Source organism: Mustela nivalis (genome assembly GCF_964662115.1).
Source record: "Mustela nivalis genome assembly, chromosome: 7".
NCBI lineage: Eukaryota > Metazoa > Chordata > Mammalia > Carnivora > Mustelidae > Mustela > Mustela nivalis.
This window is the reverse complement of record NC_139026.1, coordinates 19070166-19087449: the sequence shown is the minus strand read 5'-3', so window position 1 is coordinate 19087449 and position 17284 is coordinate 19070166. Positions and strand designations below refer to the sequence as shown.

Here is a 17284-nt window from a genome sequence, read left to right as displayed (position 1 = left end):
GGAGCCTGCTTCCTCCGTCTCTCTCTGCCTGTCTCTCTGCCTACTTGTGATCTCTGTCAAATAAATAAATAAATCTTAAAAAAAAAAAGAAAAGAAAAGAAATTGCCAGAGCCACCCTGTCTTTCTACAAACACCAGCCCGATCGGTCAGCAGTCATCAGTATTAAGGCAAGACTTCCACCAACAAAAAGATTATGACTTGCTGAAAACTCCGATGATGGTTAGGACTTCTAATCAATAAATAAGGTATGTACAGTTGACCCTTGAACAACATGGTTTTGAACTACACAGGTCCATTTACATGTGGATTTTTTTTTGACAAATACAGCACAGTACTGTAAAAAATTTTCTCTTCCTTGTGATTATTTATTTATTTATTTTGAGAGAGCTAGAGGGAGAGGGAGAGAGAGAATCTTAAGCAGGCTCCATGCCCAGCATGTGAGCCTGACACAAGGCTCAATCTCACAACCATGAGATCATGACTTGAGCCAAAATCAAGAGTCGACACTTAACCAACAGAATCACCCAGTAACCCCTCCTTGTCATTTTCTTAATCACATTATCTTTTCTCTAGCTTACTTTATTGTAAGAATATAGTACATAATATAGATAACATTCAAAATGTGTGTTAATTACTATTGTTGTCAGTAAGGCATTTGGTCAATAATAGGTTATTAGGAGTTAAATTTTGGAGAAGAGAAGTTATTTTGTGGATTTTTGACTGTATGGAGGTTGGTGCTCCTCAACCTCGCCTTGTTTGTAGCAAATATACATTTTTTTTTTTTTTTTTAGGACATAAAGCTATTGCGCACTTAGTAGACTATAGTATGATTAAACACAACTTTTATATAGACTGAGAAACCAAAAACTTTATTTTACTTGCTTTATTATGATATTTGCTTTACTGTAGTGGTCTGGAACTAAACCTGTAATATCTCCAAAGTATACTTGTATATGTATGCGTCCCTTAATCTACATGGTAGCATAATATTCACACTGTTCTGTATCTTTTAAAACTTAACAATAATGTATCTTGGCACATGCTCTATATCAATACACATAAATTTACCTCACTCTTTTTAAACAGCGGCGAAATGTTCTACTGCAGAAGAACAGGAGGAAAAAGTGAAATGAAAAGGTAAAAATTCATTAACATCAACAGACAGTGTTTCTTTGTCTCATTCTTTATATGTGACTAGAAGACTTCCAGCTCCTTGCCCTGCGTATCCCACAGATATGTCCTCTCAGACTCCAAGAGATGAGAGACATAGGTGAACCCTTTTGTGTCAGAGCAACTTATCTAGTTATTGGCTTTGAAATGATGCACAAGCCCTTCAAATCTGAGTGATAAACAACATGCAACTCTCAAAATTGGCTTTCCTCTACAGTAATTTCCTTGGAATAAGTCTCTATGAAGCTCAGGGGTTTTTCATGCAAGATCATCTCTGGTAGACCCTCTTCAGCTAAAGTCCAGATATTCTGAGTTGGGTCTCACTCCATTTAATAAAACTATATTCCTTAGTTTAAGACAAGTCACACACACCACCCCACTCCCACCGCTAAACACACACAATGAAGTGCTCCCATAGAATCCTCTTCCCTCCCATGAGCCTTATTGGCATGCATGGCAAAAAGAGATGCTTAGTAATGGACATCAAAATTGAGGTTTTTTTTGTTTTGTTTTGTTAATGTTTATTTATCTACATAAGGAGTCTCCACACTGGTGAGGAGCCCAATGTGGGGCTTGAAATCACGATGCTGAGATCAAGACCTGAACTGAGATCAAGAACCAGATGCTTAACCAACTGAGCCACCCAGGTGCCCCTGTTTTGTTCTGTTTTTAAAGTTTATTTTTTAACGTAATCTCTAAACCCAACGTGAGGCTCAAACTCACAACCTGGACACCAAAAGACACATGCCAGCCAGGCACCATAAAGTTGACGTTTTATGACTGGATTTGAAAATTGATGTTATTATTGTCATTTACAACTGAGAAAAGTGAGGATAAGTATCAAAGATGGAAAAAAGTGGGTCTATTGTTTTCAAGCAGGTAGCTGATATTAACTGATTTTAAAGTCTTCTATTTCTCCAGATTCCCTCACCAGGGTTGGGATTCCTAGCCATTACAAGCACAACCTGAACCCAAACTCCTTTTAAATTCTTTCTTTCCTTCTTTTTTCTTTTTTCATTTTTTAAATATTTTATTTATTTATTTGACAAGGATCACAAGTAGACAGAGAGGCAGGTAGAGAGAGAGGGGGAAGCAGGCTCCCCTCTGAGCAGAGAGCCCAATACGAGGCTCGATCCCAGGACACTGAGATCATGACCCGAGCCGAAGACAGAGGCCCAACCCACTGAGCCACCCAGGTGCCCCTTTCCTTCTTTTTTCTATGTAATCTCTACACCCAACATGGGGCTTGAACTCAGGACCTGAGTTCAAAAGTCACATGCTCTATCAAGCGAGAGAGCCAAATGTCCCTCCTTTTTTTTTTTTTAAGATTTTATTTATTTATTTGACAGATAAGGATCATAAGTAGGCAAAGAGGCAGGCAGAGAGAGAGGAGGAAGCAGGCTCCCTGCTGAGCAGAAAGCCTGATTTGGGGCTCAATCCCAGGACCCTGGGATCATGACCCGAGCCGAAGGCAGAGGCTTTAACCAGCTGAGCTACCCAGGGGCCCCTTTCCTCCTTTTAAATTCTAAGTTCATCACAAGCAGGTGTGTGCACTTGGGCACTACACATGTTTAGTTATTTATTTATCCATTCATTGAACAGATATCATTGAGCCCAGGTGATAGGCCAGCCACTGTGTTTAGTCCTGGGTACTCCCCTGCAAAGGAGAATGTGTTGCATTCAGCATATAAACAAATAAATAAACAAGCTATATGTAGACTGCAATAAATGCTATGGAGGAAATGGGTAGGGTAATGTGATCAAATGTAACTAACTGGGTAGAAGGGGCTATTTTAGATGGAAGGGTCAGGGAAGGTCTTGAAGGAGGTGACATTTTAGCTGAAGCCTGAAGGGTGAAAGATGAGAAGGAGCCAGTCATACAAGGACTGGGGAACAGTGTCTGGGCAAAGTGGGCAGCCGCTACTTGATCCTTCCAGTTCACTTCAGCACTGTTGAACTCAAAATACACTTCTCAAATGAAAATGAATTCACACTGCTTTGCCTCCTACCAAAATGTATTTTAAGGCCAACTATTACCTGGCCAATTGCTATTAAAAGTAATACACTAAATAATAGTTTCTATTATTAGTTATTTATTTTTGTAAATTGTCTAATGTATATTATAAGGGATAGCCTCTCTCTGTCATTGACTGAGGCAGGATAATATATTCCTTCAACAAATATATATCAAGGCCCTACTATATGCCAGATTTTCTGCTGGACTCTGGTGATAAACTAATGAATCAAAGAAATTTCATTTGAAGTAAGTACTGGATTGACATTGGATTGGGGCCCAATACTCTCTCAAGAGTAGTATTCATGTGTTTTATGTGTTGATCTTCCAGATGAGAGTTTATTATAAAAATCAGTTCCTCTGCTAAAAAATAAAAAAGAAAAAGAAAAAAAAAGATTGGAAAAATCACTGGATCCCCAATGTCCCTTCTGTAAAAAGACATGTATTATTATGGGGAAATTTTTTTCTTTTTTCCTTAAATTCCTTATAAGCTACATGTGGACCTTTCGTTTGAGACAACACAAGAATCATATGAAATAAAGTGAATTATTATGCTTCAATGAATGAAAACACTCATACTTACTTTTAACACAATTACAACATTTTCCCCCAAGGATATAGAATATTAACCAGAGTTCCTTGCCTTCTCAAAACACAAAAAACAAAAACAAACACCCTGATATTCAGTTGTTTCTGATTTTTAACATTCTTCTTGTTCTACCAGAATTCTTAAAGAAGAGTTTACATGCATTTTAATTGAATTCTTCTCTCCTTTCAAAAATTCTGACAATCTTTCAAGCAATAAGGAAGGAAATACCAAACTGGCAAAATGTGGGATGTGAAAATGGTGCCTTGGGCATGAGAAAACTGCTCCTATTATGTTAGCAAGTTTCGAGTCCTTTACAAAAAGAAGAACTGACTTATTAATATCAGTTTTGCTTAGTCATGTATTTTTTTTTTTTTTAGTTATTTTGCAGCTATGTATTGGCTTTTTCGCTGGCATCAACGTGGGAAACAAAGTCACATGAATTGAACTTAGTGCTAATTTTTTCTGTCCTTTTCCTCTTTGACACCTATCTAGGGTATACAGATGTTATGAAATTCATAGCAAAGACTTCCAGTCACTTCAGGGAAAAAAAGATCACACCCCTTTCTTCTCTGGCTTACAGTACTTAGACTGTATTTCTTTCCTTAGACTGTGTAAGACCAGTATTCCACATTATTATAGTGCTTGGTATTAGGTAATAAGTTAATTTGGTAATGAACATGCCAGGTGTTGATTATCAGCCCTTGGCAACAGTACCAAGTAATATTATTCCTTGATCCTTCATTCGGGTTGTCTCTTCTGCCTTGCAGCAAGGGCCCTCCTAGAGATACTAACCTCTGTGCATTCAGACCCAAGTCTCTGGCCAAGTCTATCAAGTTCTAGATCTTTCTGAGCTCTTTCCTTCGTTTATTCCTTAGTGACTTCCAACTATTACAAGACATTCACACTCAAGTATTAGGAAAAAAGAAATTATTAATAAGTGTTCTCCCCAATTAATACTTTCATTGTAATTCAAACATTTTCTGAAGTCATGAATATTATAAGGTTTCAGGTAACTAGTAGAGGAGATATTTCTCCCTCTTGCAGCTTTCTATTGGTACTTTTCAAATTCTACCCCAGAGAGGCTCATCTTTGCTAAATGGACATAAACCTCCTGCCTTTCTTACTCAATGAAACTTGCTTACTCATAGTTCACAAAGTTCCCCTGAAGATGATTAGTAAGCATTATTCCAAAGTTTCAGCAAAAACATTGAGAGAGACTGCCTAACAGTATTAGATTTAAATTAGTGGTTTGAAAAGAAGTCACGTTGCCTTATCTGCTAGCCAGTGTTTCTGCTAAATTAGTTTTTTTCTCACTTAAAAAGTGTTCATACAGGGGGACGCCTGGGTGGCTCAATGGGTTAAATAAAGCCTCTATCTTCAGCTTGGGTCATGATCCCAGGGTCCTGGGATTGAGCCCCACATTGGGCTCTCTGCTCAGCAGGGAGCCTGCTTCCCTGCTTCCCACCCACCTTGCCTGCCAAGCCAAGGTACCCAAGCTCACCCAGCTAGTGATAGAGCACATTTCTTAGTTACAGACTCTCGTAGCACTCTCGTCCTCTCTCTTCCTCCAAGCAGAGCATTTTGCAACTACTTATGTCATTATTCAATGAATGCCTGTCTCTCCCATTGGACTATTACTACCATGATTACAGGAATTCTGGTTTCACTTGCCACTTACCAGAACAATCAGGCTTGTAGTCAGCACTCAATAAATATTTGTTGACTATCAGTAAACACAGAGTCAACTATCAGTAAAGATAAAATCAAAAGTATACTTAGTCTTTTGAATAATTATCATTATTCACATTTTTGTGGATATTATATATATCCACACATGTGGATATTGCTTAAATTAATCAACAAAATGTTAGATTCTACTATAGTAAAATATAAACTTTGAAATTTCAGTGGCTTAAGGCAAAAGGATTTACTTCTTATTCATTTGAATCCTGTATGTGATAGGCAACCCATCCCCATCTTATAACTACTCCACCGAGAACATACAGCCTCCAAGGTCATGATGGCAGGGTGAGAGCAAGATGGTGGCAGTACACTAGCTCGTGAGGACCTCTGTCCAGAAGCAGCACGCGGGACTTCCACTTGTAGTCCTGTGACCAGAATTGATCCCATGGCCCCACCCCCATGACAAAAAAGGTTGAGAAAGTTTTAAGGGCCCACATTCTTTAAAACCTTGCTTCAAGGAGGCAATTCAAGATCACACATTGCCATTTGTGGTTCTTAATCCCCTTACGTCTGGAGGAGTTCCTCAGTTTTTCTTTATCCATCATAACACTGGCATTTTTGAAGAGTGCTGGCCAGTTATTTCATAATTTGAGTTTATAAACTCAATTCAGGTTTTCTTTCAATTAGATTCAGATCAGGAACTTTGGGCTGAAATGTTGCACATACTGTGTTCTCAGTGTCTCATCAGGATACACATGGTCTCAGTTTTCTCCACTACTGGTGACATTAACAATAGACACTTTTTCAACGGAATAGCTAAATTGAGGTCATTTATCATCACACAAATGGATTTTATAATTCTTATTATTAAAAACCAATCTGTTGTTCTTCAAAGCCTTACTCTGATGAATCACATAGGTGAGATTAAGTCAGAGCGGCTAGGAGCACAGGCTTTAGCACCTGACATGTTGGTTCAAATCTCTGATCCCACTTAGCAATTGTGACCTTGAGCAAATTAACTAATCCTTTATTTTCTTCCTTTGGAAACTGATCATAATGAGAGTGTTGGCAGTTCATTTGCCTGTAATGAGGATTAAACAAAACAATGAATGTAATAAAGACTTACTAATTCTTGACCTAGCACAAAGTAAGTGTTAAACAAAAATTAGTTTTTGTTATTATTTTAATTAGTCCCTGCAGTGGATATCAGAGACAGCTGTCTGAAGGTCATCATATCAAGGTTGCTGCAAGGAAAAACCTCAGTTTTCCACCTATGTGTTTCTTCCCTGTGAGTCTCCTTTATTGCTCACAAAAAACACTTCTGGCCACCAGATGTGTGGAGATTTTTTCCCCCCACACCAAGTAATTAATTGTGACACCAACTGAGTGTCCTACAATTTAACTCCATTCTAACACTATTTACCTGGAGATAGTGTCAGATACTACATGTAGGGTTCAGTCCAGATGCCAATCATAAGCCCAGGCGGTCACCTGTTTCTGACCAGGCAGTTATACATTGGAGGTCCTGGTGACCCTCTCCTTGAATTTGATTAATTTACTAGAGAGGCTCACAGAATTAGGGAAACTCTTAACATTTATGAGTTCATTCAAGGATATTCTAAAGGATACAGATGAATAGCCAGATGAAGAGACACATAAGGAAAGGTCTGGAAGGATTCTGATTATAAGAGCTTCTGTCCCCACAGCGTTGGGGTGTGTCACCCTCCAATGTGGATATGTTCACCAATCTAGAAGCTCACCAAACCCCATACTATTGTGATTTTTACGGAGGCTTCTTCACATGGGTATGATCAAATATTAACTCCATTTCTAGCCCCTATCCCCTCTCTGGAGAACTGGGAGTTGGGGCTGAAGATGCCAACCTTCTAAACAAGGCTATGTCTTTCTTGTGACTACCCCTATCCAGGAGCCATCCAGGAGCCCACCCAGAGTCACTTCAATAGAACAAAAGATGTTCGTACTACTCTTATCACTTAGGAACTTATAATAGTTCCAGGAATTCTGTGTCAGGAACCAGAGGCAGAGACCAATATATATCTTCTATTATCTCACAGTTATAGAAGAGAAGGTCTTTGTTTTTAGGACATATACATTGAACTATCTAGACATAAGCCATGAGGTCTAAAACTTGCGGTCAAAGGATTTGTAAATACATGTGTAAATAAAAAAGATAAGCAAATATAGCAAGTCATTAACATTTGCCAAATCTGTAATATTCTTAAAATTATTTAAATCTTGACTTATTTCAAAATAGAAAGTTAAAAAAAAAAAGAAACATTTATTTGTGGTCTCTTTGGCACCAGGCACTACTCTGGCCACAGAAAATTAAGTTTTTGGCAAGGGTATGTACAGAATGCTACATAACTCACTGTAGATAATTCACTGTAGATTAGGCTGGTAGAATCCAAATGCAATTGTCTTTCTTTATCAAAAGGCTTTTGATTCACTAGGCTTGCTTTTCAAAGCAAAGTTATGATTCCCTCTCATTGGAGGTTTGAAGGAGTGAAAAAAAGAAGTTTCTGAGTGGGGTGGTCAGAAGGGGCCATGAATTTTTGTAACCATTATTTCCATGGAAATATAAAAACTGAGGAGAAATGGAAATCCCCTTTGAAAGCAAAGGCATTCATTCTGGCAATAGACATCCAAGTTCTGGTGGGGGTGACTGCGATTTAGAAAAACCACCTCTTCCATTCAAACTCATTCTTGCTTAAAGTATTGATGCACTGAATCAATCACTCAACAATAAAACACAGATACTGGTGGCTTCCCATCCTCCCCTAAAGCATGGGGACATGTAAATTACCTGAAAAAAAGCAAGCAAACAAATGGCAAAATTTCCCAATCTCCTTTCCCCAGGTCAGAAGAGTTTTTGAATCACCATTGTGTAGAAGACCTTAAACTGGGGCAGTAAAGTTTTGTTTAAAAGGGATATAAATAGGTCATAAATCAGAATATTACAAAGCAGAGAGAAACTCTGAGAAAACAAAATCACTTCTATACAAAAGAAATGTTTAACAGAGCATTTTTCCATGTCCTACAGATTTGTCCTACCTAATGAGTCATCATCATTTCTGAAAGACGATGGAAATCTTTTTAATACCTCTTTTCAGCACACATGCTTCTGAATAATGCAAGAAGTTTAGAATAAATGATTTGACAAAGACAAGGTGCTCAGAACAATGCAAGGCACATACTACATTGCCAATAACTCATATTTTAAAAGAGATAAAAACTATTAGCTGAACAGAATTGAGATCGGCTCCCACTTAAACCATAGTTATATGGGAATAAGTCAGGCCCCACTACAGTATCCTAGGGGCCTAGAATTTCTTCTGAGAACAGTTCTGAGTATGATATTTTAGAGTGCCTTTCCAAGGTCCCTTCTCTCTGTGGCTTTTCCTGATTCATGCAGACCTTCATCTCATATCCACACATAACTAAACTTTCAAAATTCTTTTCCTGCGTCTATTGGTCTTGCACAACTCCTCCAGCTGTTTCCTCATATAGCTCCCTAAAGACTTTCAGGACTGAAAGGACAGAAGTCTTGTACTGTTTTTTGTATAGGCTCAATCATCAATGGGTTAAGCTGAATTTTGCTGAATTCCAGGTTTTAAATAGGAGGGTCAGGATTAATTTGTCTCTACATGGTGTCACCATAAAAGTGAAGATTTCCCACAGGTAGATACTGCTATGTGAACTTGGGCAAGTTATTTAACTCCTCTGGGCCATGTTATAAGTAATGTCAGTGACGTCATTTTTAGTGTTATTGATATTAGGCACAGGAAAAATTAAATTTGGAAAATGGCAGAGGTGGGATTTCAACCCAAAAAGTCTGTCTCCAACCTTAAGAGTCTGAGCTCTTAACCATTGCTCTTGATTTCTTAAATTGAAAAAAAGACCCTGGATAGCTATTGATCTGGTCTGTGACACTATAATTTTTCTTGTTCTAGAATTTCATATAAATTGAATCTTACAGTATGGTGTCTTTTGTATCTGAATTCTTTTACTAAGCAAAATGCTTTTGAAATTCATCCATGTTGAGTGGGTGTATAAAATAGTTTGTTCCTTTTTCTCCTCAGTAAAATTCCATTGTATGGCCATACCGCAATTTGTTTATTCATTCAAGAGTTGATGGAAATTTGGATTATTTCCAGTTTGGGCACTTTATGAATAAAGCTGCTATGATCATTTTTATACAAGTCTTTGTGTGAACATGTATTCATTTCTCTTGAGCAAATATCTTTAAAAGTGGAATGCCTGGATCATATAGTAGGTGCATGTTCAACTTTATAAGAAACGAACAGACTATTTTCCAAATGGCTATATAATTTCATATTCCCACCAGCAATGTATGAGAGTTCCAATTGCTTCATATCCTTACTAACACTTAGCAATTTTCAATCTTTTTAATTATACCCATTCTAGTATGTGTGTAGATGTAGCTCTTTGTGATTTTTATTTGAAAGTCCCCAATGATGAATGATGCTGAGCATCTTTTCATGTGTTTATCACTTATATATTTCTCTTTAGTGAAGTGTTTATTAAAATCTTTTGTCCTCTTTTTAAACTTGAGTTTTAGTCTTATTATTGAGTTTTAATTTTTTTCTAATGTTCTGGATATAAGCCCTTTATCAGAAATAAGTTTTGCATATATATTCTCCCAGTTTGTAGCTTGGTATTTCATTATCTTTTCAGGATCTCTTGAAGAACCAAGGTATAAATTTATATGAAGTTCAATTTATCAATTCCACTGTTTTAGGTTCTGTGTATTTTGTATCTTATTTTAGGAACCTTTCCCAAACATAAAGGCATAAATCTTTTTATGTTTTTATATTGAAGTTTTTAAGTTTTACCTCTTTATTCTAAATCTTCAAATTGTTTTGAGTTAACTTTTATATATGTTATAAGGTAAAATTCAGGGTTTTTTTTTTCCCTTCTGTATATAAAGTTATTCCAGATTCACTTTAAAAAATTAGTCAAGGGGGCATCTGGGTGGCTCAGTGGGTTAAGCCTCTGCTTTCAGCTCAGGTCATGATCTCAGGGTCCTGGGATCGAGTCCCACATTGGGCTCTCTGCTCAGTGGAGAGCCTGCTTCCTCCTCTCTCTCTCTCTCTCTCTCTCTCTCTCTCTCTCTGCCTGCCTCTCTGCCTACCTGTGATCTCTCTCTGTCAAATAAATAAAATCTTTTAAAAAATTAGTCAACCATACACGCATAAGTTTATTTCTGGATGCTCTGATCTTTTCCACTGATCTATACGTCTATCCTTATGCCAATAGCACACTATGATACAATTACTGTGAGTTTTTGGTAAGTCTCCAACATTGTTCTACTTTTATATAATTGCCTACTTTACATTCTTTGAACTTCTACATAAATTTTATAATCAACTTGTCAATTTCTACAAGTCATGTGCTGCATTTTGATTGACATCGTCTAGAATCTATAGTTAAATTTGAGAGTATTTGACTTCTTAATATTTAGCTTTCTAATCCATGAACATTGTATAACTCTCCACTCATTTAAATACTCTTCAATATCTTTCAACAATGTTTTCAGTGCTCAGGTCTTAAACATATTTATCCTTAAGTATTTTGTGTTTTTAAAATGCTATTATAAAAGATACTATCTTCAAATTTCAATGTCCAATTGTTTGTTGGCAATATATAGAAAATATACTATTAATTTTTTTATATTAGTCTTATATTCTTCCACCTTGTTAAATTCATGTATTAGTAGCAGTAGCATTTTTGTGGATTTTTGAGTATTGTATACATAACTAATCACCTTTAAATCATCTTTAAGTAAAGACAATTTTACAGCTTCCTTTCCAGCCTGTATGCTTTTTATTCCCCTTTCTTGTCTTATTACACTGCTTAGGACTCCAGTACAATACTAAATTGAGCAAACTGAACACACTTGAAATGTACAGAGTTGAAGTGGGTACATTTTTTTTTAATGTAAATTATATCTGTTAAAGCAAAAAACAAAGAGACTATTAGACTGAGGTGACTCATGCCTTCCTTGATAGCCAACATAAGCAAACCAAAACCTAGGACACAATCAATCAGTGTAAATGCACTCATATGCAAGAGGATGAAATTTAAGAACAACCAGGACATCTGGATACCTCAGTAAGTTAAGCTTCTGCCTTTGGCTCAGGTCATGATTCCAGGGTCCTGAGATGGAGCCCCACATCAGGATCCTTGCTCCTGCTCCAGACTCCACTCCCCCTGCTTGTGTATGCTTTCTCGCTCTGTTAAATAAATAAATAAAATCTTAAAAAAAAGAGAGAGAGAAAGACATTTAAAAAAAAAACAGTCACAAACAGCTAACTAGGCTTTCTTGTATAAAACAATCGCTTAAGCTGTAGCCAGTCAATTTCCTTGCTTTGCTTCTCTATCTGCTCTACAGGAGCCTAAGAACCTTTCCCCTAGCTTCTGTCAGGGGAGTGCTTTTAACCACTTTTGGTTTGGTGCTGCCCAGTTCAAATCGATATTTGCTCATATAAACTCTTGTAAACTTTAATGTGCCTCAGTTTATCTTTTAATGATTCTCAATAACTAATTAAAAAGAAAAGTAGGCTCTGTGTTCAATGTGGGGCTCATACTCACAAATCCTAGATCAAGAACCAATCACCCCAACATTGATTTTTTTTAATTGAACTGAATATATCACAAAAGTCAAAAGTTAAAGAGGCCTTTTCTTCTGTGATGGACATTAAATCAGTGATACAAAAGAGTTAAAAATTGCAATTCTTGATCTTGATCTGAAAAAAAATAATAAAAGGAAGACAATGATGGCTAAAATTAAGAAATTATTGAGACAATTGACTTGGAAATTTTTTCTTACTATGTTAAGTATGGAAATGATTGGAAAAGATGAAGGTAAAATTACTAAAGATTTTCAAAATATTTGGTGATGGTGGTACAGGATGCATAATTCAAAGAATTAAGGTATTAGGGGCACCTGGGTGGCTCAGTGGGTTAAAGCCTCTGCCTTCAGCTCAGGTCATGATCCCAGGGTTCTGGAATCAAGCCCAGCATCGGGCTCTCTGCTCAGCAGGGAGTCTGCTTCCTCCTCTCTCTGCTTGTCTCTCTGCCTACTTGCGATCTCTGTCAAATAAATAAATAAAATCTTTAAAAAAAAGAATTAAGGTATTAACTTCTGATGACCTTTAGAAAATGATTGAAGAAGCTGTCTGTAATGGGGTTAGAGCAATAAATAAGGAGGGATCACTGAGAATGATAAAAAGAAAACTATTTTTTATCAATATCAATATTCTGGTTTTTATTTTTTTTTAAGCTTTATTTATTTGTCAGAGAGAGCTCTCATGCAAATGTGAATGGGAGGAGGGGCAGAAGGAGAGAATCTTCAAGCAGACTCCCCTCTGAGCACTGAGCCTGACCCAGGCTTCGTCTCAGGATCCTGACTCCCCGAGATCATGACCAGAGCCAAAACCAAGAGTGGGGTGCTTAACCAACTGAGCCACCCAGGCACCCCTGGCTTTTGGGTTTTAAACCCCATTGGTGTACAATTTTTTTTTTCTGTTAATATAGTGTTAGTTTATAGTTTGTAGAAGCAAAAATCAAGTTGACTTCCTTGAACTGTGAACTAAGAACAATACCAATCCCACTCAGTGTTCATCACGGTAAGGACATTCTTAACTCATCCCCTCTTTTATCTCCAATTGTGAAATTTTTCTTTTACGAAGGAGGAAAGCATATATTAAACATGTGTTTTATGACAAAATGCCATCCTCTTATTTTTGAAAAGATTTCACTTTTTTTTAACTAGGTAATACATATGATAAAAAAGAAATTGAAAGAGTACCAAACACTACATAGTGAAAAGCAAGTCTTTGCTCTCTTGTACCCAAACTCTAGTGTTCCCCAAGATACTCATTTTTTAACAGTTTTTAACAGTTCTTATGCATCCTTCCAGGCTAGTGTATGAAGCACATATAATACTAAAAATAGCCTTATAAGTACAATCAAATTCTTCTACATACACTAGTATTGTGCATCTTTTAATTTAATAATGTATCTTAGAATTCTACATCGATATAAAAAAGTATCTCACTGTAATAGTTACAGAATATTTCACTGAACACTGTGCAACAGAAACCATAAATTGTTCACAAAGCCTAAAATATTTATGACTTGGTTCTTCACAGAAAAAATTTACTGGTTTCTGTTTTTGCTACTGATTTTTCTTAATAGTGATTAGAGAGCATGGTCTAATCACTCACTATTGAATTGGTAGTTAATAACAAAGAAGTTAATATTAAAAGACCTTGAGATACTGTATTACAAATTAAAAACATAGTTATAAATAACTCCTGGGTCAAGGAGGAAATCATAATGAAAGTTAACAAATAATTAGGACAGGATGACAGTGAAAATATTCTGTATCCGAATTTGTGAGATAGAGCCAAAGTTATGTTTTTAGTCTTTTTTTTTCCTTTAAAGATTTTATTTATTTATTTGACAGACAGAGATCACAAGTAGGCAGAGAGGCAGGCAGAGAAAGAGAGAGGGAAGCAGGCTCCCTGCTGAGCAGAGAGGCTGATGTGGGGCTCGATCCCAGGACCCTGAGATCATGACCTGAGCCAAAGGCAGCGGCTTAACCCACTGAGCCACCCAGGCGCCCCTGTTTTTAGTCTTAAATAGGCTCATAGTGGTAAAAAAAAAAAAAAAGAAAGAAGAAAAAAAAAGAACAACAACAACAACAAAACCAAACACAAATAAGTATTAAAGACAAATATCCCAAATAAGACATTAGAAAGGAAATACAGAATAAATCCAAAGAGAATAAATGAAAGATATATTAAATGTGAGAATGAATCAAAGAAACAATAAAAGCAAGTTTAAATTTTTTGAAAAGATCAACAAAATTATTTTTAGTTTTGTAAAATAGAGAAAGCATGAATGGATGTATTTTGTTCTTATTTGTGGTTTTGCATTTTTCCATTCTAAAATGTCTATTTGGTCCTTCATACCTGCCAGCCCCCCCCCCCCAACTCTGCTTTTAACAAAAAATAACAATTGCCAGTTCTCTGGTGAGATTTTCAATCTTCTGTTTTATCTCCTTAAACACTATAAATACAATAATTTTTAAGTCTGGATTGAGAAGCCCAGCGTGAGAAGCCCTTGTGTGGTTATCTTTATTTTCTGTCAACTACCGGATCTCCTTCTATTTGCCTAACCTATGTGTCTGATGACTCTTTACTGTCTGCTGAACATTTTACTTGAAACAATGTAGAAGTAATTTGAGGCTATGATGCAATCTTCTACTGAAAATGGCCTGAGGACATTAACAACAGGGATTGCCTTAATCCAATTTCAGGGATTGAAATGACAGGTACAAAATCAGGCTAAAATTCCTAGTAGGGCAAGTCTACCCATGGTTTTTATGTATTCCTGGTGTAAAGGCCTGCAGGGGAATTTAAATGCCTCGCCTCCCAAGAGCAAGCTGCAGTGAATGTTTAATGCAGCAAAAAAGATGGAAACAAAAAGGGTAGGCTCCTAATTTCGTACACACTCAAATCCCTATCCCTAACATGTCTGACATTTGAAGTATTTAAAGTGAGTTCTGACTGCAGGAAAGGTCAGATAAAGATCACTTTATTCAGTGCCTCAAAGCAAACAATATAATCCTTTAATTAAACGGGACCCTCCCTCCTAAGAAGCCCATGGAGCCATTGTGTCTTTGAGCCCTTGACCTGCTATTTCCTCGATGGCTTTTTCTGCCCGGACTGTCCCACCGAGGTCCATGTGTTTCACTTCCCCAAACTGCCCCACAGTTGATCAAACATTTTTTTTCCGACTTATTATAACACTGTCCTCAAAAGGAATTCAGGTAAATATATTTCCTTCACCGCTATATGTTTGTGATGATAGATTAGGTTTAGATATTGTAGGTTGTTATTCCTGGAAACTACCTGCCCAGCCCACCCTTATCTGTCTCTGCATCCCACCGTGAAGAGGGTCTCCTAAGAGATTCCGGAGTGTTCTACCACACCCAGCATCCATCTCCACAATAGAGGTGGTTTTCCCCAGAAGCAGTTTACCTCTCCTTCTGTATACTTCTTGGATAGTTCTAGAATAGGCTTCTTTCTCTGAGGATTAGCAACTTTCCCTCCTGAATGACTCAATCTCTTTTTGGCTATTCTGGCTCACCCATTTCTTTCAGGAGGTTTTGAGCTTATTTTTATTCTCCTTGAGGTTTCATCTAACTGGGAGCAATATTATGTTTCCTCTGTCCAAGCTCCTGAGAGACTCTTACTTTGAACCTCTCTGATGGCGATCCTTGTAAACACATGAACATTTAGGCACATTAGCACAAATCAGTACCACAGATCTGACAATTCAATCTGTGACTACTTCTCCACAGAAACCGTGGGAGTTGGTGCCATGAATGCAGAAGTAAAGTAACCGGGCTTTTTGGTTTCTCATTAAACAAAATTAGAGAGCATAGATGCCTTACCAAATATATTTAAAATCAGGTGGGTCTGCTTTTATATTTTTCCAAAGTAGCATGCCAAGAAACATGATTCTAGAGTCCGTTTGCAAAGTGCACTGCTACCTGATGGAAAAGTTATTCCCATTTAACGAAGGGCTTCAAACAAGAAATTGCACTTAGAATTGATTGGAGGCTGAGGTGTGAGGGACGAAACTGGCTTTCTAAATGGTGAGACTTTTTCATTACTGTCATATTTCTAAATTTTTGTCATAAATGTATACTTTTTAAAAAAATGTACATTTAAAAGAATTTATTTGTTGGGTACCTGAGTGGGTCAGTTGGTTAAGTGTATAGGTCATCATCCCAGGGTCTTGGGATGGAGTCCCACGTTGGGATCCCTGATCAGCAGGGAGTCTGTTTTTCCCTCTATCTTTCCCTCTGCTCATGATCTCTCTCTCTCTCTCGCTCTCTCAAATAAATAAAATCTTAAGGAAATTATAAAGATTTATTTATTTATTTGAGAGACAGAGCACGAAGAGGAGGGGCAGAGGGGGTGGCCGAGAATCTCTGTTAGACTTCACACTGAGCACAGAGCCTGAGATCATGACCTGCGTCAAAACAAAGTGTTGGACAGTCAGCCTACTGCACCACCCAGGTTCCACTGACCCAGAAACGGAAACATTTATTTTTTTAGATTTTTATTTATTTATTTGACAGACAGAGATCACAAGTAGGCAGAGAGGCAGGCAGTGAGAGAGACGGGAGGAAGCAGGCTCCCCGCCAAGAGGAGAGCCTTACGTGGGAGTCAGCAGGAGTCTGTTTCTCCCTCTATCTTTCCCCCTGCTCGTGATCTCTCTCTCTCTCTCGCTCGCTCTCTCAAATAAATAAAATCCCAGAACCCTGGGATCATGACCTGAGCTGAAGGCAGAGGCTTTAACCCACTGAGCCACCCAGGTGCCCCCAAACTAAAACATTTTTAATAAATTATGTACTACTTCCTTGAATCTCCTGGCTTTTCCATTCTCAGGAGTATCCACTGCTCTAAACTTTGTGCTTATTACTCCCTTTGGTTTCCAAACACCCCCCCCACACACACACACAAACACACCCATGGAAAGATAATAGGCTACATAAATGACAGAAATATAGATGATAGATAGATAGATAGATGATAGATAAGAGAAAAAATTAGGAAAGAAAGAAAAAAACCTGATTAAAATATATTGTTTAGTTGGTTTTGAACTCTAAAAACCTTGCTATATTTTAAGTGGTTATCTGGGTTTTACTCTTTTTTTATTTAGATTTTATTTATTTATTTGAAAGAGAGAGAGAGAGAGAGCTCGTG

General features: G+C 37.3%; 1 protein-coding gene across 1 annotated transcript in view; it reads left to right on the top strand.

Moving 5' to 3' along the window:
* The first annotated feature begins 1114 nt into the window (after nt 1-1114).
* SPIC (Spi-C transcription factor) overlaps nt 1115-17284 on the top strand; it is a 40913-nt gene continuing 24743 nt past the window's right edge. The window contains exon 1 of the mRNA XM_082739169.1: nt 1115-1137. The gene's annotated coding sequence lies outside the window, so the exon portion shown is untranslated. The remainder of the gene's footprint in view (nt 1138-17284) is intronic.